Source organism: Lissotriton vulgaris, chromosome 8, assembly GCF_964263255.1.
Source record: "Lissotriton vulgaris chromosome 8, aLisVul1.2, whole genome shotgun sequence".
Classification (NCBI taxonomy): Eukaryota; Metazoa; Chordata; class Amphibia; order Caudata; family Salamandridae; genus Lissotriton; species Lissotriton vulgaris.
In genome coordinates, this window is record NC_141696.1 from 1,529,491,852 (window position 1) to 1,529,515,446 (window position 23,595).

Below are 23,595 nucleotides of genomic sequence, written 5' to 3' on the forward strand. Positions count from 1 at the left end.
GTTTTAAGGAGTCCTGTATCATTCCGCAATTAACTGGTGCAATGGGTAAATAGCATTTTTGGGATCCAGTTTAGGTAGTTGTTTTTTTAACTCTGAATGGACTAGCACTATATTACCCAGATATATTTGGCATGAGTAGGTAAGCAATGTCATCTGACTACTGACATCTGTGTTCAAGGGGAAGTGGAAGGTAATGCAGACAAGAGTTTACTTTACAAAAAAGCATGAAATGGGAAATATTCATTGTCAAACCTGAAGGTAAGGGAGGTGGAAGCAAGTTTAGAAGGAGGATATAAAGCAAAGTCTATGTTAAATTGATTGTGTTGTAGATCAGTTGGAAAAAATTTGATGAATAGAGAAAAAGTTCTACAGCTGATTCCAAGACCTATTTTTCTAGATGCAAGGAACCTCTCAACTGTGCCGAAACCCGGGATTGAACAGGGACCTTTAGATCTTCAGTCTAACGCTCTCCAAACTGAGCTATTTCGGCCTTCTCAAAGCTGTGGTCTTCATACTTTAATTTGAACCATTTAACAAAATAGATGCAGGACCTGGATTTTTAACCTCATATGGTAGAGATATGTTTTAAGGAGTCCTGTACCATTCCCCAGTTAACTGGTGCAATGGGTAAATAGCATTTTTGGGATCCAGGTTAGGTAGTTGTTTTTTTAACTCTGAATGGACTAGCACTATATTACCTAGATATATTTGGCATGAGTAGGTAAGCAATGTCATCTGACTACTGACATCTGTGTTCAAGGGGAAGTGGAATGTGATGCAGACAAGAGTTTACTTTACAAAAAAGGACGAAATGGGAAACATTCATTGTCAAACCTGAAGGCAAGATAGGTGGAAGAAAGTTTAAAAAGAGGACAGAAAGCAAAGTCTATGTTGAATTGATCATTTTGTAGATCAGTTGATAAAAATGTTGATAGAGAAAAAAGTACTACAGCTTATGTCAAGACCTATTTTGTTAGAAGCAAGGAACCTCTCAACTGTGCCGAAACCCGGGATTGAACCAGGGACCTTTAGATCTTCAGTCTAACGCTCTCCCAACTGAGCTATTGCGGCCTGCTTATAGCTGTGGTCTTCATACTTTAATTTAAACCATTTAACAAAATAGATGCAGGACCTGGATTTTTAACCTCATATGGTAGAGATATGTTTTAAGGAGTCCTGTATCATTCCGCAATTAACTGGTGCAATGGGCAAATAGCAGTTTTGGGATCCAGGTTAGGTAGTTGTTTTTTTAACTCTGAATGGACTAGCACTATATTACCCAGATATATTTGGCATGAGTAGGTAAGCAATGTCATCTGACTACTGACATCTGTATTCAAGGGGAGGTGGAAGGTAATGCAGACAAGAGTTTACTTTACAAAAAAGCATGAAATGGGAAATATTCATTGTCAAACCTGAAGGTAAGAGAGGTGGAAGCAAGTTTAGAAGGAGGACATAAAGCAAAGTCTATGTTAAATTGATTGTGTTGTAGATCAGTTGGAAAAAATTTGATGAATAGAGAAAAAGTACAACAGCTGATTCCAAGACCTATTTTGTTAGAAGCAAGGAACCTCTCAACTGTGCCGAAACCCGGGATTGAACCAGGGACCTTTAGATCTTCAGTCTAACGCTCTCCCAACTGAGCTATTTCGGCCTGCTTATAGCTGTGGTCTTCATACTTTAATTTAAACGATTTAACAAAATAGATGCAGTACCTGGATTTTTAACCTCATATGGTAGAGATATGTTTTAAGGAGTCCTGTATCATTCCCCAGTTAACTGGTGCAATGGGTAAATAGCATTTTTGGGATCCAGGTTAGGTAGTTGTTTTTTTAACTCTGAATGGACTAGCACTATATTACCTAGATATATTTGGCATGAGTAGGTAAGCAATGTCATCTGACTACTGACATCTGTGTTCAAGGGGAAGTGGAATGTGATGCAGACAAGAGTTTACTTTACAAAAAATGACTAAATGGGAAACATTCATTGTCAAACCTGAAGGCAAGATAGGTGGAAGTAAGTTTAAAAGGAGGACAGAAAGCAAAGTCTATGTTGAATTGATCATTTTGTAGATCAGTTGATAAAAATGTTGATAGAGAAAAAAGTACAACAGCTGATTCCAAGACCTATTTTGTTAGAAGCAAGGAACCTCTCAACTGTGCCGAAACCCGGGATGGAACCAGGGACCTTTAGATCTAGAGTCTAACGCTCTCCCAACTGAGCTATAGCGGCCAGCTTATAGCTGTGGTCTTCATACTCTAATTTAAACCATTTAACAAAATAGATGCAGGACCTGGATTTTTAACCTCATATGGTAGAGATATGTTTTAAGGAGTCCTGTATCATTCCGCAATTAACTGGTGCAATGGGCAAATTGCAGTTTTGGGATCCAGGTTAGGTAGTTGTTTTTTTAACTCTGAATGGACTAGCACTATATTACCCAGATATATTTGGCATGAGTAGGTAAGCAATGTCATCTGACTACTGACATCTGTATTCAAGGGGAGGTGGAAGGTAATGCAGACAAGAGTTTACTTTACAAAAAAGCATGAAATGGGAAATATTCATTGTCAAACCTGAAGGTAAGAGAGGTGGAAGCAAGTTTAGAAGGAGGACATAAAGCAAAGTCTATGTTAAATTGATTGTGTTGTAGATCAGTTGGAAAAAGTTTGATGAATAGAGAAAAAGTACTACAGCTGATTCCAAGACCTATTTTTTTGGAAGCAAGGAACCTCTCAACTGTGCCGAAACCCGGGATTGAACCAGGGACCTTTAGATCTTCAGTCTAACGCTCTCCCAACTGAGCTATTTTGGCCTGCTTATAGCTGTGGTCTTCATACTTTAATTTAAACCATTTAACAAAATAGATGCAGGACCTGGATTTTTAACCTCATATGGTAGAGATATGTTTTAAGGAGTCCTGTATCATTCCGCAATTAACTGGTACAATGGGTAAATAGCATTTTTTTGATCCAGGTTAGGTAGTTGTTTTTTTAACTCTGAATGGACTAGCACTATATTATCCAGATATATTTGGCATGAGTAGGTAAGCAATGTCATCTGACTACTGACATCTGTGTTCAAGGGGAAGTGGAAGGTAATGCAGACAAGAGTTTACTTTACAAAAAAGCATGACATGGGAAATATTCATTGTTAAACCTGAAGATAAGAGAGGTGGAAGCAAGTTTAGAAGGAGGACATAAAGCAAAGTCTATGTTAAATTGATTGTGTTGTAGATCAGTTGGAAAAAATTTGATGAATAGAGAAAAAGTACTACAGCTGCATCCAAGACCTATTTTGTTAGAAGCAAGGAACGTCTCAACTGTGCCGAAACCCAGGATTGAACCAGGGACCTTTAGATCTTCAGTCTAACGCTCTCCCAACTGAGCTATTTCAGCCTTCTGATAGCTGGGGTCTTCATACTTTAATTTGAACCATTTAACAAAATAGATGCAGGACCTGGATTTTTAACCTCATATGGTAGAGATATGTTTTAAGGAGTCTTGTATCATTCCCCAGTTAACTGGTGCAATGGGTAAATAGCATTTTTGGGATCCAGGTTAGGTAGTTGTTTTTTTAACTCTGAATGGACTAGCACTATATTACCCAGATATATTTGGCATGAGTAGGTAAGCAATGTCATCTGACTACTGACATCTGTGTTCAAGGGGAAGTGGAATGTGATGCAGACAAGAGTTTACTTTACAAAAAAGGACGAAATGGAAAACATTCATAGTCAAACCGGAAGGCAAGATAGGTGGAAGAAAGTTTAAAAGGAGGACAGAAAGCAAAGTCTATGTTGAATTGATCATTTTGTAGATCAGTTGATAAAAATGTTAATAGAGAAAAAGTACTACAGCTGATTCCAAGACCTATTTTGTTAGAAGCAAGGAACCTCTCAACTGTGCCGAAACCCGGGATTGAACCAGGGACTTTTAGATCTTCAGTCTAACGCTCTCCCAACTGAGCTATTTCAGCCTTCTGATAGCTGGGGTCTTCATACTTTAATTTGAACCATTTAACAAAATAGATGCAGGACCTGGATTTTTAACCTCATATGGTAGAGATATGTTTTAAGGAGTCCTGTATCATTCCCCAGTTAACTGGTGCAATGGGTAAATAGCATTTTTGGGATCCAGGTTAGGTAGTTGTTTTTTTAACTCTGAATGGACTAGCACTATATTACCCAGATATATTTGGCATGAGTAGGTAAGCAATGTCATCTGACTACTGACATCTGTGTTCAAGGGGAAGTGGAATGTGATGCAGACAAGAGTTTACTTTACAAAAAAGGACGAAATGGAAAACATTCATAGTCAAACCTGAAGGCAAGATAGGTGGAAGAAAGTTTAAAAGGAGGACAGAAAGCAAAGTCTATGTTGAATTGATCATTTTGTAGATCAGTTGATAAAAATGTTGATAGAGAAAAAAGTACTACAGCTGATTCCAAGACCTATTTTGTTAGAACCAAGGAACCTCTCAACTGTGCCGAAACCCGGGATTGAACCAGGGACCTTTAGATCTTCAGTCTAACGCTCTCCCAACTGAGCTATTTCGGCCTGCTTATAGCTGTGGTCTTCATACTTTAATTTAAACCATTTAACAAAACAGATGCAGGACCTGGATTTTTAACCTCATATGGTGAGATATGTTTTAAGGAGTCCTGTATCATTCCGCAATTAACTGGTGCAATGGGTAAATAGCATTTTTGGGATCCAGGTTAGGTAGTTGTTTTTTTAACTCTGAATGGACTAGCACTATATTACCCAGATATATTTGGCATGAGTAGGTAAGCAATGTTATCTGACTACTGACATCTGTGTTCAAGGGGAAGTGGAAGGTAATGCAGACAAGAGTTTACTTTACAAAAAAGCATGAAATGGGAAATATTCATTGTCAAACCTGAAGGTAAGAGAGGTGGAAGCAAGTTTAGAAGGAGGATATAAAGCAAAGTCTATGTTAAATTGATTGTGTTGTAGATCAGTTGGAAAAAATTTGATGAATAGAGAAAAAGTACTACAGCTGATTCAAAGACCTATTTTGTTAGAAGCAAGGAACCTCTCAACTGTGCCGAAACCCGGGATTGAACCAGGGACCTTCAGATCTTCAGTCTAACGCTCTCCCAACTGAGCTATTTCAGCCTGCTTATAGCTGTGGTCTTCATACTTTAATTTAAACCATTTAACAAAATAGATGCAGGACCTGGATTTTTAACCTCACATGGTAGAGATATGTTTTAAGGAGTCCTGTATCATTCCGCAATTAACTGGTGCAATGGGTAAATAGCATTTTTTGGATCCAGGTTAGGTAGTTGTTTTTTTAACTCTGAATGGACTAGCACTATATTACCCAGATATATTTGGCATGAGTAGGTAAGCAATGTCATCTGACTACTGACATCTGTGTTCAAGGGGAAGTGGAAGGTAATGCAGACAAGAGTTTACTTTACAAAAAAGCATGAAATGGGAAATATTCATTGTCAAACCTGAAGGTAAGAGAGGTGGAAGCAAGTTTAGAAGGAGGACATAAAGCAAAGTCTATGTTAAATTGATTGTGTTGTAGATCAGTTGGAAAAAATTTGATGAAAGAGAAAAAGAACTACAGCTGATCCCAAGACCTATTATGTTAGAAGCAAGGAACCTCTCAACTGTGTCGAAACCCGGGATTGAACCAGGGACCTTTAGATCTTCAGTCTAACGCTCGCCCAACTGAGCTATTTCGGCCTGCTTAGAGCTGTGGTCTTCATACTTTAATTTAAACCATTTAACAAAATAGATGCAGGACCTGGATTTTTAACCTCATATGGTAGGTTATGTTTTAAGGAGTCCTGTATCATTCCCCAGTTAACTGGTGCAATGTGTAAAAGCATTTTTGGGATCCAGGTTAGGTAGTTGTTTTTTTAACTCTGAATGGACTAGCACTATATTACCCAGATATATTTGGCATGAGTAGGTAAGCAATGTCATCTGACTACTGACATCTGTGTTCAAGGGGAAGTGGAATGTGATGCAGACAAGAGTTTACTTTACAAAAAAGGACAAAATGGAAAACATTCATAGTCAAACCTGAAGGCAAGATAGGTGGAAGAAAGTTTAAAAGGAGGACAGAAAGCAAAGTCTATGTTGAATTGATCATTTTGTAGATCAGTTGATAAAAATGTTGATAGAGAAAAGAGTACTACAGCTGATTCCAAGACCTATTTTGTTAGAAGCAAGGAACCTCTCAACTGTGCCGAAACCCAGGATTGAACCAGGGACCTTTAGATCTTCAGTCTAACGCTCTCCCAGCTTAGCTATTTTGGCCTGCTTATAGCTGTGGTCTTCATACTTTAATTTAAACCATTTAACAAAATAGATGCAGGACCTGGATTTTTAACCTCATATGGTGAGATATGTTTTAAGGAGTCCTGTATCATTCCGCAATTAACTGGTGCAATGGGTTAATAGCATTTTTGGGATCCAGGTTAGGTAGTTGTTTTTTTAACTCTGAATGGACTAGCACTATATTACCCAGATATATTTGGCATGAGTAGGTAAGCAATGTCATCTGACTACTGACATCTGTGTTCAAGGGGAAGTGGAAGGTAATGCAGACAAGAGTTTACTTTACAAAAAAGCATGAAATGGGAAATATTCATTGTCAAACCTGAAGGTAAGAGAGGTGGAAGCAAGTTTAGAAGGAGTACATAAAGCAAAGTCTATGTTAAATTGATTGTGTTGTAGATCAGTTGGAAAAATTTGATGAATAGAGAAAAAGTACTACAGCTGATTCCAAGACCTATTTTGTTAGAAGCAAGGAACCTCTCAACTGTGCCGAAACCCGGGATTGAACCAGGGACCTTTAGATCTTCAGTCTAACGCTCTCCAAACTGAGCTATTGCGGCCTGCTTATAGCTGTGGTCTTCATACTTTAATTTAAACCATTTAACAAAATAGATGCAGGACCTGGATTTTTAACCTCATATGGTAGAGATATGTTTTAAGGAGTCCTGTATCATTCCGCAATTAACTGGTGCAATGGGCAAATAGCAGTTTTGGGATCCAGGTTAGGTAGTTGTTTTTTTTAACTCTGAATGGACTAGCACTATATTACCCAGATATATTTGGCATGAGTAGGTAAGCAATGTCATCTGACTACTGACATCTGTATTCAAGGGGAGGTGGAAGGTAATGCAGACAAGAGTTTACTTTACAAAAAAGCATGAAATGGGAAATATTCATTGTCAAACCTGAAGGTAAGAGAGGTGGAAGCAAGTTTAGAAGGAGGACATAAAGCAAAGTCTATGTTAAATTGATTGTGTTGTAGATCAGTTGGAAAAAATTTGATGAATAGAGAAAAAGTACTACAGCTGATTCCAAGACCTATTTTGTTAGAAGCAAGGAACCTCTCAACTGTGCCGAAACCCGGGATTGAACCAGGGACCTTTAGATCTTCAGTCTAATACTCTCCCAACTGAGCTATTTCGGCCTGCTTATAGCTGGGGTCTTCATACTTTAATTTAAACCATTTAACAAAATAGATGCAGGACCTAGATTTTTACCCTCATATGGTAGAGATATGTTTTAAGGAGTCCTGTATAATTCCCCAGTTAACTGGTGCAATGGGTAAATAGCATTTTTGGGATCCAGGTTAGGTAGTTGTTTTTTTAACTCTGAATGGACTAGCACTATATTACCTAGATATATTTGGCATGAGTAGGTAAGCAATGTCATCTGACTACTGACATCTGTGTTCAAGGGGAAGTGGAATGTGATGCAGACAAGAGTTTACTTTACAAAAATGGACGAAATGGGAAACATTCATTGTCAAACCTGAAGGCAAGATAGGTGGAAGAAAGTTTAAAAGGAGGACAGAAAGCAAAGTCTATGTTGAATTGATCATTTTGTAGATCAGTTGATAAAAATGTTGATAGAGAAAAAAGTACTACAGCTGATTCCAAGACCTATTTTGTTAGAAGCAAGGAACCTCTCAACTGTGCCGAAACCCGGGATGGAACCAGGGACCTTTAGATCTTCAGTCTAACGCTCTCCCCACTGAGCTATTGCGGCCTGCTTATAGCTGTGGTCTTCATACTTTAATTTAAACTATTTAACAAAATAGATGCAGGACCTGGATTTTTAACCTCATATGGTAGAGATATGTTTTAAGGAGTCCTGTATCATTCCGCAATTAACTGGTGCAATGGGCAAATAGCATTTTTGGGATCCAGGTTAGGTAGTTGTTTTTTTAACTCTGAATGGACTAGCACTATATTACCCAGATATATTTGGCATGAGTAGGTAAGCAATGTCATCTGACTACTGACATCTGTATTCAAGGGGAGGTGGAAGGTAATGCAGACAAGAGTTTACTTTACAAAAAAGCATGAAATGGGAAATATTCATTGTCAAACCTGAAGGTAAGAGAGGTGGAAGCAAGTTTAGAAGGAGGACATAAAGCAAAGTCTATATTAAATTGATTGTGTTGTAGATCAGTTGGAAATAATTTGATGAATAGAGAAAAAGTACTACAGCTGATTCCAAGACCTATTTTGTTAGAAGCAAGGAACCTCTCAACTGTGCCGAAACCCGGGATTGAACCAGGGACCTTTAGATCTTCAGTCTAACGCTCTCCCAACTGAGCTATTTCGGCCTGCTTATAGCTGTGGTCTTCATACTTTAATTTAAACCATTTAGCAAAATAGATGCAGGACCTGGATTTTTAACCTCATATGGTAGAGATATGTTTTAAGGAGTCCTGTATCATTCCGCAATTAACTGGTACAATGGGTAAATAGCATTTTTTGGATCCAGGTTAGGTAGTTGTTTTTTTAACTCTGAATGGACTAGCACTATATTACCCAGATATATTTGGCATGAGTAGGTAGGCAATCTCATCTGACTACTGACATCTGTGTTCAAGGGGAAGTGGAAGGTAATGCAGACAAGAGTTTACTTTACAAAAAAGCATGAAATGCGAAATATTCATTGTCAAACCTGAAGGTAAGAGAGGTGGAAGCAAGTTTAGAAGGAGGACATAAAGCAAAGTCTATGTTAAATTGATTGTGTTGTAGATCAGTTCGAAAAAATTTGATGAATAGAGAAAAAGTTCTACAGCTGATTCCAAGACCTATTTTGCTAGAAGCAAGGAACCTCTCAACTGTGCCGAAACCTGGGATTGATCCAGGGACCTTCAGATCTTCAGTCTAACGCTCTCCAAACTGAGCTATTTCGGCCTTCTCATAGCTGTGGTCTTCATACTTTAATTTGAACCATTTAACAAAATAGATGCAGGACCTGGATTTTTAACCTCATATGGTAGAGATATGTTTTAAGGAGTCCTGTACCATTCCCCAGTTAACTGGTGCACTGGGTAAATAGCATTTTTGGGATCCAGGTTAGGTAGTTGTTTTTTTAACTCTGAATGGACTAGCACTATATTACCTAGATATATTTGGCATGAGTAGGTAAGCAATGTCATCTGACTACTGACATCTGTGTTCAAGGGGAAGTGGAATGTGATGCAGACAAGAGTTTACTTTACAAAAAAGGACAAAATGGGAAACATTCATTGTCAAACCTGAAGGCAAGATAGGTGGAAGAAAGTTTAAAAAGAGGACAGAAAGCAAAGTCTATGTTGAATTGATCATTTTGTAGATCAGTTGATAAAAATGTTGATAGAGAAAAAAGTACTACAGCTTATTCCAAGACCTATTTTGTTAGAAGCAAGAAACCTCTCAACTGTGCCGAAACCCGGGATTGAACCAGGGACCTTCAGATCTTCAGTGTAACGCTCTCCCAACTGAGCTATTGCGGCCTGCTTATAGCTGTGGTCTTCATACTTTAATTTAAACCATTTAACAAAATAGATGCAGGACTTGGATTTTTAACCTCATATGGTAGAGATATGTTTTAAGGAGTCCTGTATCATTCCGCAATTAACTGGTGCAATGGGCAAATAGCAGTTTTGGGATCCAGGTTAGGTAGTTGTTTTTTTAACTCTGAATGGACTAGCACTATATTACCCAGATATATTTGGCATGAGTAGGTAAGCAATGTCATCTGACTACTGACATCTGTATTCAAGGGGAGGTGGAAGGTAATGCAGACAAGAGTTTACTTTACAAAAAAGCATGAAATGGGAAATATTCATTGTCAAACCTGAAGGTAAGAGAGGTGGAAGCAAGTTTAGAAGGGGGACATAAAGCAAAGTCTATGTTAAATTGATTGTGTTGTAGATCAGTTGGAAAAAAATTGATGAATAGAGAAAAAGTACAACAGCTGATTCCAAGACCTATTTTGTTAGAAGCAAGGAACCTCTCAACTGTGCCGAAACCCGGGATTGAACCAGGGACCTTTAGATTTTCAGTCTAACGCTCTCCCAACTGAGCTATTTCAGCCTGCTTATAGCTGTGGTCTTCACACTTTAATTTAAACCATTTAACAAAATAGATGCAGGACCTGGATTTTTAACCTCATATGGTAGAGATATGTTTTAAGGAGTCCTGTATCATTCCCCAGTTAACTGGTGCAATGGGTAAATAGCATTTTTGGGATCCAGGTTAGGTAGTTGTTTTTTTAACTCTGAATGGACTAGCACTATATTACCCAGATATATTTGGCATGAGTAGGTAAGCAATGTCATCTGACTACTGACATCTGTGTTCAAGGGGAAGTGGAAGGTAATGCAGACAAGAGTTTACTTTACAAAAAAGCATGAAATGGGAAATATTCATTGTCAAACCTGAAGGTAAGAGAGGTGGAAGCAAGTTTAGAAGGAGGACATAAAGCAAAGTCTATGTTAAATTGATTGTGTTGTAGATCAGTTGGAAAAAAATTTGATGAATAGAGAAAAAGAACTACAGCTGATCCCAAGACCTATTTTGTTAGAAGCAAGGAACCTCTCAACTGTGCCGAAACCCGGGATTGAACCAGGGACCTTTAGATCTTCAGTCTAACGCTCGGCCAACTGAGCTATTTCGGCCTTCTGATAGCTGGGGTCTTCATACTTTAATTTGAACCATTTAACAAAATAGATGCAGGACCTGGATTTTTAACCTCATATGGTAGAGATATGTTTTAAGGAGTCCTGTATCATTCCCCAGTTAACTGGTGCAATGGGTAAATAGCATTTTTGGGATCCAGGTTAGGTAGTTGTTTTTTTAACTCTGAATGGACTAGCACTATATTACCCAGATATATTTGGCATGAGTAGGTAAGCAATGTCATCTGACTACTGACATCTGTGTTCAAGGGGAAGTGGAATGTGATGCAGACAAAAGTTTACTTTACAAAAAAGGACAAAATGGAAAACATTCATGGTCAAACCTGAAGGCAAGATAGGTGGAAGAAAGTTTAAAAGGAGGACAGAAAGCAAAGTCTATGTTGAATTGATCATTTTGTAGATCAGTTGATAAAAATGTTGATAGAGAAAAGAGTACTACAGCTGATTCCAAGACCTATTTTGTTAGAAGCAAGGAACCTCTCAACTGTGCCGAAACCCGGGATTGAACCAGGGACCTTTAGATCTTCAGTCTAACGCTCTCCCAGCTTAGCTATTTTGGCCTGCTTATAGCTGTGGTCTTCATACTTTAATTTAAACCATTTAACAAAATAGATGCAGGACCTGGATTTTTAACCTCATATGGTGAGATATGTTTTAAGGAGTCCTGTATCATTCCGCAATTAACTGGTGCAATGGGTAAATAGCATTTTTGGGATCCAGGTTAGGTAGTTGTTTTTTTAACTCTGAATGGACTAGCACTATATTACCCAGATATATTTGGCATGAGTAGGTAAGCAATGTCATCTGACTACTGACATCTGTGTTCAAGGGGAAGTGGAAGGTAATGCAGACAAGAGTTTACTTTACAAAAAAGCATGAAATGGGAAATATTCATTGTCAAACCTGAAGGTAAGAGAGGTGGAAGCAAGTTTAGAAGGAGTACATAAAGCAAAGTCTATGTTAAATTGATTGTGTTGTAGATCAGTTGGAAAAAATTTGATGAATAGAGAAAAAGTACTACAGCTGATTCCAAGACCTATTTTGTTAGAAGCAAGGAACCTCTCAACTGTGCCGAAACCCGAGATTGAATCAGGGACCTTTAGATCTTCAGTCTAACGCTCTCCCAACTGAGCTATTTCGGCCTGCTTATAGCTGTGGTCTTCATACTTTAATTTAAACCATTTAACAAAATAGATGCAGGACCTGGATTTTTAACCTCATATGGTAGAGATATGTTTTAAGGAGTCCTGTATCATTCCCCAGTTAACTGGTGCAAGGGGTAAATAGCATTTTTGGGATCCAGGTTAGGTAGTTGTTTTTTTAACTCGAAATGGACTAGCACTATATTACCTAGATATATTTGGCATGAGTAGGTAAGCAATGTCATCTGACTACTGACATCTGTGTTCAAGGGGAAGTGGAATGTGATGCAGACAAGAGTTTACTTTACAAAAAAGGACGAAATGGGAAACATTCATTGTCAAACCTGAAGGCAAGATAGGTGGAAGAAAGTTTAAAAGGAGGACAGAAAGCAAAGTCTATGTTGAATTGATCATTTTGTAGATCAGTTGATAAAAATGTTGATAGAGAAAAAAGTACTACAGCTGATTCCAAGACCTATTTTATTAGAAGCAAGGAACCTCTCAACTGTGCCGAAACCCGGGATTGAACCAGGGACCTTTAGATCTTCAGTCTAACGCTCTCCCAACTGAGCTATTGCGGCCTGCTTATAGCTGTGGTCTTCATACTTTAATTTAAACCATTTAACAAAATAGATGCAGGACCTGGATTTTTAACCTCATATGGTAGAGATATGTTTTAAGGAGTCCTGTATCATTCCACAATTAACTGGTGCAATGGGCAAATAGCAGTTTTGGGATCCAGGTTAGGTAGTTGTTTTTTTAACTCTGAATGGACTAGCACTATATTACCCAGATATATTTGGCATGAGTAGGTAAGCAATGTCATCTGACTACTGACATCTGTATTCAAGGGGAGGTGGAAGGTAATGCAGACAAGAGTTTACTTTACAAAAAAGCATGAAATGGGAAATATTCATTGTCAAACCTGAAGGTAAGAGAGGTGGAAGCAAGTTTAGAAGGAGGACATAAAGCAAAGTCTATGTTAAATTGATTGTGTTGTAGATCAGTTGGAAAAAATTTGATGAATAGAGAAAAAGTACTACAGCTGATTCCAAGACCTATTTTGTTAGAAGCAAGGAACCTCTCTACTGTGCCGAAACCCGGGATTGAACCAGGGACCTTTAGATCTTCAGTCTAACACTCTCCCAACTGAGCTATTTCGGCCTGCTTATAGCTGTAGTCTTCATACTTTAATTTAAACCATTTAACAAAATAGATGCAGGACCTGGATTTTTAACCTCATATGGTAGAGATATGTTTTAATGAGTCCTGTATCATTCCGCAATTAACTGGTACAATGGGTAAATAGCATTTTTTGGATCCAGGTTAGGTAGTTGTTTTTTTAACTCTGAATGGACTAGCACTGTATTACCCAGATATATTTGGCATGAGTAGGTAAGCAATGTCATCTGACTACTGACATCTGTGTTCAAGGGGAAGTGGAAGGTAATGCAGACAAGAGTTTACTTTACAAAAAAGCATGAAATGGGAAATATTCATTGTCAAACCTGAAGGTAAGAGAGGTGGAAGCAAGTTTAGAAGGAGTACATAAAGCAAAGTCTATGTTAAATTGATTGTGTTGTAGATCAGTTGGAAAAAATTTGATGAATAGAGAAAAAGTACTACAGCTGATTCCAAGACCTATTTTGTTAGAAGCAAGGAACCTCTCAACTGTGCCGAAATCCGGGATTGAACCAGGGACCTTTAGATCTTCAGTCTAACGCTCGGCCAACTGAGCTATTTCGGCCTTCTGATAGCTGGGGTCTTCATACTTTAATTTGAACCATTTAACAAAATAGATGCAGGACCTGGATTTTTAACCTCATATGGTAGAGATATGTTTTAAGGAGTCCTGTATCATTCCCCAGTTAACTGGTGCAATGGGTAAATAGCATTTTTGGGATCCAGTTTAGGTAGTTGTTTTTTTAACTCTGAATGGACTAGCACTATATTACCCAGATATATTTGGCATGAGTAGGTAAGCAATGTCATCTGACTACTGACATCTGTGTTCAAGGGGAAGTGGAATGTGATGCAGACAAGAGTTTACTTTACAAAAAAGGACAAAATGGAAAACATTCATGGTCAAACCTGAAGGCAAGATAGGTGGAAGAAAGTTTAAAAGGAGGACAGAAAGCAAAGTCTATGTTGAATTGATCATTTTGTAGATCAGTTGATAAAAATGTTGATAGAGAAAAGAGTACTAAAGCTGATTCCAAGACCTATTTTGTTAGAAGCAAGGAACCTCTCAACTGTGCCGAAACCCGGGATTGAACCAGGGACCTTTAGATCTTCAGTCTAACGCTCTCCCAGCTTAGCTATTTTGGCCTGCTTATAGCTGTGGTCTTCATACTTTAATTTAAACCATTTAACAAAATAGATGCAGGACCTGGATTTTTAACCTCATATGGTGAGATATTTTTTAAGGAGTCCTGTATCATTCCGCAATTAACTGGTGCAATGGGTAAATAGCATTTTTGGGATCCAGGTTAGGTAGTTGTTTTTTTAACTCTGAATGGACTAGCACTATATTAACCAGATATATTTGGCATGAGTAGGTAAGCAATGTCATCTGACTACTGACATCTGTGTTCAAGGGGAAGTGGAAGGTAATGCAGACAAGAGTTTACTTTACAAAAAAGCATGAAATGGGAAATATTCATTGTCAAACCTGAAGGTAAGAGAGGTGGAAGCAAGTTTAGAAGGAGGATATAAAGCAAAGTCTATGTTAAATTGATTGTGTTGTAGATCAGTTGGAAAAAATTTGATGAATAGAGAAAAAGTACTACAGCTGATTCCAAGACCTATTTTGTTAGAAGCAAGGAACCTCTCAACTGTGCCGAAACCCGGGATTGAACCAGGGACCTTTAGATCTTCAGTCTAACGCTCTCCAAACTGAGCTATTTCAGCCTTCTCATAGCTGTGGTCTTCATACTTTAATTTGAACCGTTTAACAAAATAGATGCAGGACCTGGATTTTTAACCTCATATGGTGAGATATGTTTTAAGGAGTCCTGTATCATTCCGCAATTAACTGGTGCAATGGGTAAATAGCATTTTTGGGATCCAGGTTAGGTAGTTGTTTTTGTAACTCTGAATGGACTAGCACTATATTACCCAGATATATTTGGCATGAGTAGGTAAGCAATGTCATCTGACTACTGACATCTGTGTTCAAGGGGAAGTGGAAGGTAATGCAGACAAGAGTTTACTTTACAAAAAAGCATGAAATGGGAAATATTCATTGTCAAACCTGAAGGTAAGAGAGGTGGAAGCAAGTTTAGAAGGAGGATATAAAGCAAAGTCTATGTTAAATTGATTGTGTTGTAGATCAGTTGGAAAAAATTTGATGAATAGAGAAAAAGTTCTACAGCTGATTCCAAGACCTATTTTGCTAGAAGCAAGGAACCTCTCAACTGTGCCGAAACCCAGGGTTTTAACCAGGGACCTTTAGATCTTCAGTCTAACGCTCTCCAAACTGAGCTATTTCGGCCTTCTCATAGCTGTGGTCTTCATACTTTAATTTGAACCATTTAACAAAATAGATGCAGGACCTGGATTTTTAACCTCATATGGTAGAGATATGTTTTAAGGAGTCCTGTACCATTCCCCAGTTAACTGGTGCAATGGGTAAATAGCATTTTTGGGATCCAGGTTAGGTAGTTGTTTTTTTAACTCTGAATGGACTAGCACTATATTACCTAGATATATTTGGCATGAGTAGGTAAGCAATGTCATCTGACTACTGACATCTGTGTTCAAGGGGAAGTGGAATGTGATGCAGACAAGAGTTTACTTTACAAAAAAGGACGAAATGGAAAACATTCATAGTCAAACCGGAAGGCAAGATAGGTGGAAGAAAGTTTAAAAGGAGGACAGAAAGCAAAGTCTATGTTGAATTGATCATTTTGTAGATCAGTTGATAAAAATGTTAATAGAGAAAAAGTACTACAGCTGATTCCAAGACCTATTTTGTTAGAAGCAAGGAACCTCTCAACTCTGCCGAAACCCGGGATTGAACCAGGGACCTTTAGATCTTCAGTCTAACGCTCTCCTAACTGAGCTATTTCGGCCTTCTGATAGCTGGGGTCTTCATACTTTAATTTGAACCATTTAACAAAATAGATGCAGGACCTGGATTTTTAACCTCATATGGTAGAGATATGTTTTAAGGAGTCCTGTATCATTCCCCAGTTAACTGGTGCAATGGGTAAATAGCATTTTTGGGATCCAGGTTAGGTAGTTGTTTTTTTAACTCTGAATGGACTAGCACTATATTACCCAGATATATTTGGCATGAGTAGGTAAGCAATGTCATCTGACTACTGACATCTGTGTTCAAGGGGAAGTGGAATGTGATGCAGACAAGAGTTTACTTTACAAAAAAGGACGAAATGGAAAACATTCATAGTCAAACCTGAAGGCAAGATAGGTGGAAGAAAGTTTAAAAGGAGGACAGAAAGCAAAGTCTATGTTGAATTGATCATTTTGTAGATCAGTTGATAAAAATGTTGATAGAGAAAAAAGTACTACAGCTGATTCCAAGACCTATTTTGTTAGAAGCAAGGAACCTCTCAACTGTGCCGAAACCCGGGATTGAACCAGGGACCTTTAGATCTTCAGTCTAACGCTCTCCCAACTGAGCTATTTTGGCCTGCCTATAGCTATGGTCTTCATACTTTAATTTAAACCATTTAACAAAACAGATGCAGGACCTGGATTTTTAACCTCATATGGTGAGATATGTTTTAAGGAGTCCTGTATCATTCCGCAATTAACTGGTGCAATGGGTAAATAGCATTTTTGGGATCCAGTTTAGGTAGTTGTTTTTTTAACTCTGAATGGACTAGCACTATATTACCCAGATATATTTGGCATGAGTAGGTAAGCAATGTCATCTGACTACTGACATCTGTGTTCAAGGGGAAGTGGAAGGTAATGCAGACAAGAGTTTACTTTACAAAAAAGCATGAAATGGGAAATATTCATTGTCAAACCTGAAGGTAAGGGAGGTGGAAGCAAGTTTAGAAGGAGGATATAAAGCAAAGTCTATGTTAAATTGATTGTGTTGTAGATCAGTTGGAAAAAATTTGATGAATAGAGAAAAAGTTCTACAGCTGATTCCAAGACCTATTTTTCTAGATGCAAGGAACCTCTCAACTGTGCCGAAACCCGGGATTGAACAGGGACCTTTAGATCTTCAGTCTAACGCTCTCCAAACTGAGCTATTTCGGCCTTCTCATAGCTGTGGTCTTCATACTTTAATTTGAACCATTTAACAAAATAGATGCAGGACCTGGATTTTTAACCTCATATGGTAGAGATATGTTTTAAGGAGTCCTGTACCATTCCCCAGTTAACTGGTGCAATGGGTAAATAGCATTTTTGGGATCCAGGTTAGGTAGTTGTTTTTTTAACTCTGAATGGACTAGCACTATATTACCTAGATATATTTGGCATGAGTAGGTAAGCAATGTCATCTGACTACTGACATCTGTGTTCAAGGGGAAGTGGAATGTGATGCAGACAAGAGTTTACTTTACAAAAAAGGACGAAATGGGAAACATTCATTGTCAAACCTGAAGGCAAGATAGGTGGAAGAAAGTTTAAAAAGAGGACAGAAAGCAAAGTCTATGTTGAATTGATCATTTTGTAGATCAGTTGATAAAAATGTTGATAGAGAAAAAAGTACTACAGCTTATGTCAAGACCTATTTTGTTAGAAGCAAGGAACCTCTCAACTGTGCCGAAACCCGGGATTGAACCAGGGACCTTTAGATCTTCAGTCTAACGCTCTCCCAACTGAGCTATTGCGGCCTGCTTATAGCTGTGGTCTTCATACTTTAATTTAAACCATTTAACAAAATAGATGCAGGACCTGGATTTTTAACCTCATATGGTAGAGATATGTTTTAAGGAGTCCTGTATCATTCCGCAATTAACTGGTGCAATGGGCAAATAGCAGTTTTGGGATCCAGGTTAGGTAGTTGTTTTTTTAACTCTGAATGGACTAGCACTATATTACCCAGATATATTTGGCATGAGTAGGTAAGCAATGTCATCTGACTACTGACATCTGTATTCAAGGGGAGGTGGAAGGTAATGCAGACAAGAGTTTACTTTACAAAAAAGCATGAAATGGGAAATATTCATTGTCAAACCTGAAGGTAAGAGAGGTGGAAGCAAGTTTAGAAGGAGGACATAAAGCAAAGTCTATGTTAAATTGATTGTGTTGTAGATCAGTTGGAAAAAATTTGATGAATAGAGAAAAAGTACAACAGCTGATTCCAAGACCTATTTTGTTAGAAGCAAGGAACCTCTCAACTGTGCCGAAACCCGGGATTGAACCAGGGACCTTTAGATCTTCAGTCTAACGCTCTCCCAACTGAGCTATTTCGGCCTGCTTATAGCTGTGGTCTTCATACTTTAATTTAAACGATTTAACAAAATAGATGCAGTACCTGGATTTTTAACCTCATATGGTAGAGATATGTTTTAAGGAGTCCTGTATCATTCCCCAGTTAACTGGTGCAATGGGTAAATAGCATTTTTGGGATCCAGGTTAGGTAGTTGTTTTTTTAACTCTGAATGGACTAGCACTATATTACCTAGATATATTTGGCATGAGTAGGTAAGCAATGTCATCTGACTACTGACATCTGTGTTCAAGGGGAAGTGGAATGTGATGCAGACAAGAGTTTACTTTACAAAAAATGACTAAATGGGAAACATTCATTGTCAAACCTGAAGGCAAGATAGGTGGAAGTAAGTTTAAAAGGAGGACAGAAAGCAAAGTCTATGTTGAATTGATCATTTTGTAGGTCAGTTGATAAAAATGTTGATAGAGAAAAAAGTACAACAGCTGATTCCAAGACCTATTTTGTTAGAAGCAAGGAACCTCTCAACTGTGCCGAAACCCGGGATGGAACCAGGGACCTTTAGATCTAGAGTCTAACGCTCTCCCAACTGAGCTATAGCGGCCAGCTTATAGCTGTGGTCTTCATACTCTAATTTAAACCATTTAACAAAATAGATGCAGGACCTGGATTTTTAACCTCATATGGTAGAGATATGTTTTAAGGAGTCCTGTATCATTCCGCAATTAACTGGTGCAATGGGCAAATTGCAGTTTTGGGATCCAGGTTAGGTAGTTGTTTTTTTAACTCTGAATGGACTAGCACTATATTACCCAGATATATTTGGCATGAGTAGGTAAGCAATGTCATCTGACTACTGACATCTGTGTTCAAGGGGAAGTGGAAGGTAATGCAGACAAGAGTTTACTTTACAAAAAAGCATGACATGGGAAATATTCATTGTTAAACCTGAAGATAAGAGAGGTGGAAGCAAGTTTAGAAGGAGGACATAAAGCAAAGTCTATGTTAAATTGATTGTGTTGTAGATCAGTTGGAAAAAATTTGATGAATAGAGAAAAAGTACTACAGCTGCATCCAAGACCTATTTTGTTAGAAGCAAGGAACGTCTCAACTGTGCCGAAACCCAGGATTGAACCAGGGACCTTTAGATCTTCAGTCTAACGCTCTCCCAACTGAGCTATTTCAGCCTTCTGATAGCTGGGGTCTTCATACTTTAATTTGAACCATTTAACAAAATAGATGCAGGACCTGGATTTTTAACCTCATATGGTAGAGATATGTTTTAAGGAGTCTTGTATCATTCCCCAGTTAACTGGTGCAATGGGTAAATAGCATTTTTGGGATCCAGGTTAGGTAGTTGTTTTTTTAACTCTGAATGGACTAGCACTATATTACCCAGATATATTTGGCATGAGTAGGTAAGCAATGTCATCTGACTACTGACATCTGTGTTCAAGGGGAAGTGGAATGTGATGCAGACAAGAGTTTACTTTACAAAAAAGGACGAAATGGAAAACATTCATAGTCAAACCGGAAGGCAAGATAGGTGGAAGAAAGTTTAAAAGGAGGACAGAAAGCAAAGTCTATGTTGAATTGATCATTTTGTAGATCAGTTGATAAAAATGTTAATAGAGAAAAAGTACTACAGCTGATTCCAAGACCTATTTTGTTAGAAGCAAGGAACCTCTCAACTGTGCCGAAACCCGGGATTGAACCAGGGACTTTTAGATCTTCAGTCTAACGCTCTCCCAACTGAGCTATTTCAGCCTTCTGATAGCTGGGGTCTTCATACTTTAATTTGAACCATTTAACAAAATAGATGCAGGACCTGGATTTTTAACCTCATATGGTAGAGATATGTTTTAAGGAGTCCTGTATCATTCCCCAGTTAACTGGTGCAATGGGTAAATAGCATTTTTGGGATCCAGGTTAGGTAGTTGTTTTTTTAACTCTGAATGGACTAGCACTATATTACCCAGATATATTTGGCATGAGTAGGTAAGCAATGTCATCTGACTACTGACATCTGTGTTCAAGGGGAAGTGGAATGTGATGCAGACAAGAGTTTACTTTACAAAAAAGGACGAAATGGAAAACATTCATAGTCAAACCTGAAGGCAAGATAGGTGGAAGAAAGTTTAAAAGGAGGACAGAAAGCAAAGTCTATGTTGAATTGATCATTTTGTAGATCAGTTGATAAAAATGTTGATAGAGAAAAAAGTACTACAGCTGATTCCAAGACCTATTTTGTTAGAACCAAGGAACCTCACAACTGTGCCGAAACCCGGGATTGAACCAGGGACCTTTAGATCTTCAGTCTAACGCTCTCCCAACTGAGCTATTTCGGCCTGCTTATAGCTGTGGTCTTCATACTTTAATTTAAACCATTTAACAAAACAGATGCAGGACCTGGATTTTTAACCTCATATGGTGAGATATGTTTTAAGGAGTCCTGTATCATTCCGCAATTAACTGGTGCAATGGGTAAATAGCATTTTTGGGATCCAGGTTAGGTAGTTGTTTTTTTAACTCTGAATGGACTAGCACTATATTACCCAGATATATTTGGCATGAGTAGGTAAGCAATGTTATCTGACTACTGACATCTGTGTTCAAGGGGAAGTGGAAGGTAATGCAGACAAGAGTTTACTTTACAAAAAAGCATGAAATGGGAAATATTCATTGTCAAACCTGAAGGTAAGAGAGGTGGAAGCAAGTTTAGAAGGAGGATATAAAGCAAAGTCTATGTTAAATTGATTGTGTTGTAGATCAGTTGGAAAAAATTTGATGAATAGAGAAAAAGTACTACAGCTGATTCAAAGACCTATTTTGTTAGAAGCAAGGAACCTCTCAACTGTGCCGAAACCCGGGATTGAACCAGGGACCTTCAGATCTTCAGTCTAACGCTCTCCCAACTGAGCTATTTCAGCCTGCTTATAGCTGTGGTCTTCATACTTTAATTTAAACCATTTAACAAAATAGATGCAGGACCTGGATTTTTAACCTCACATGGTAGAGATATGTTTTAAGGAGTCCTGTATCATTCCGCAATTAACTGGTGCAATGGGTAAATAGCATTTTTTGGATCCAGGTTAGGTAGTTGTTTTTTTAACTCTGAATGGACTAGCACTATATTACCCAGATATATTTGGCATGAGTAGGTAAGCAATGTCATCTGACTACTGACATCTGTGTTCAAGGGGAAGTGGAAGGTAATGCAGACAAGAGTTTACTTTACAAAAAAGCATGAAATGGGAAATATTCATTGTCAAACCTGAAGGTAAGAGAGGTGGAAGCAAGTTTAGAAGGAGGACATAAAGCAAAGTCTATGTTAAATTGATTGTGTTGTAGATCAGTTGGAAAAAATTTGATGAAAGAGAAAAAGAACTACAGCTGATCCCAAGACCTATTATGTTAGAAGCAAGGAACCTCTCAACTGTGTCGAAACCCGGGATTGAACCAGGGACCTTTAGATCTTCAGTCTAACGCTCGCCCAACTGAGCTATTTCGGCCTGCTTAGAGCTGTGGTCTTCATACTTTAATTTAAACCATTTAACAAAATAGATGCAGGACCTGGATTTTTAACCTCATATGGTAGGTTATGTTTTAAGGAGTCCTGTATCATTCCCCAGTTAACTGGTGCAATGTGTAAATAGCATTTTTGGGATCCAGGTTAGGTAGTTGTTTTTTTAACTCTGAATGGACTAGCACTATATTACCCAGATATATTTGGCATGAGTAGGTAAGCAATGTCATCTGACTACTGACATCTGTGTTCAAGGGGAAGTGGAATGTGATGCAGACAAGAGTTTACTTTACAAAAAAGGACAAAATGGAAAACATTCATAGTTGTAGGAGAGTAGGGTCTGCAATCCTATGATCACCCAGATTTTTTGCTTTTGTTTCACTGGTTTACGACTTTCTCTGGCTGTGGGCCTGCCAATCAGACCCACAGCCTGGCTGTTCTCTTTCTAAATTACCTCATGTACCCTAGGTGCATCTACCAATTGGTACTGGGCCACCTTATCAGACCCTGTAACTCAGGGCATAGGTGTACCCAGGGCTGCCAGGGGCTGCAGCACGTATTGTGCCACCCCTGGCTGGCCTCCTAAATTTGACACAACTGGCTGCATGACAGCTGGGGCAAAGTCGTGTAATCACCCTTTGCTGTAGGTGTAGTATACCTATACCTAACCCTAAAATGGACACACAGATTCCTATCAGTCACTCCTATGGCAGGCCTTGACAATCCTGAAGGCAGAGTGCTTGGAATCATGTGAGATGGTGCTCTGGCATGAGCTGAGCCTGTCTGCAGCTTGCGGAATCAAGTCCTAATAGCTGTTCCATGATATCGCATACCATATACTCTTAAGTGCATTATAATCCTCGCGGTTAAATGCTATCTTTGGTATTGCTTTATCAAAACATGTCGAGTAAGGTGTCATACGAATTGGAATACTAACCCCTCGCCAATTCTGGCGACGGGGTTAGCATTCCACCCTTCTAGAGGGACACGACATGTATGTAACTGTGAACCCCGGTTAAAGTTAACTGAAGCCTCAGCTCCACAAAATGGATGCTGCCACCACAGACACGAGTCTGACCCCCTGCAGCTGGGAGTCCTTCCAGCGAGGGGAGCCTGGACAAAGGGTTTCCTGTCAGGGGCGGTGCTAGCACCGTCCCAGACATGGTTTTGTGTATCCTGGGTAGGCAGGGCTTTACAGGAAGGTGACTGCTGAGTGGCACCCCGGTGCTCACTACGCATAGGCCGGTCTGAACCAGTTCCAGGGGCACACCAGCCCCTGGCCTGGGGAAGTCCGGCATGGCTGAGGGGTGTAACCACCCCCCACCTAGTCCCACCCATAGGCAGGACCTAGTCACCGGGTCAGCCCCCTTTTTTAGTATAAAGATGGGAGCGGGCCCCCTGTTAAAATTAGATCATCTTTGGAATCAAGATACCACTTTCTTCGAAAGGACTTCACGATTTCTTCTTCAAGATTCTCCCTTGTGGCTAAGGAGTAGTCACCCTGCATCCGCAGGCACCATCCTAAAGAACACTGCGGCCTGCTGCAAGTCCTTCATCACGAATCC

The 23,595-nt window shown here is 38.8% G+C and overlaps 5 non-coding genes across 5 annotated transcripts; all 5 read right to left on the minus strand.

Annotated features, from left to right (window-relative positions):
• Positions 1-1,581: 1,581 nt before the first annotated feature.
• On the minus strand, positions 1,582-1,654 carry TRNAF-GAA (transfer RNA phenylalanine (anticodon GAA)). The gene has a single exon. It is a non-coding gene; the product is annotated as a tRNA-Phe (tRNA).
• A 2,835-nt stretch (positions 1,655-4,489) lies between these two features.
• On the minus strand, positions 4,490-4,562 carry TRNAF-GAA (transfer RNA phenylalanine (anticodon GAA)). Its single transcript has one exon. It is a non-coding gene; the product is annotated as a tRNA-Phe (tRNA).
• A 3,999-nt stretch (positions 4,563-8,561) lies between these two features.
• On the minus strand, positions 8,562-8,634 carry TRNAF-GAA (transfer RNA phenylalanine (anticodon GAA)). Its single transcript has one exon. It is a non-coding gene; the product is annotated as a tRNA-Phe (tRNA).
• Positions 8,635-18,454: 9,820 nt separating this feature from the next.
• On the minus strand, positions 18,455-18,527 carry TRNAF-GAA (transfer RNA phenylalanine (anticodon GAA)). The gene has a single exon. It is a non-coding gene; the product is annotated as a tRNA-Phe (tRNA).
• Positions 18,528-20,779: 2,252 nt separating this feature from the next.
• On the minus strand, positions 20,780-20,852 carry TRNAF-GAA (transfer RNA phenylalanine (anticodon GAA)). Its single transcript has one exon. It is a non-coding gene; the product is annotated as a tRNA-Phe (tRNA).
• Between the last annotated feature and the right edge of the window lie 2,743 nt (positions 20,853-23,595).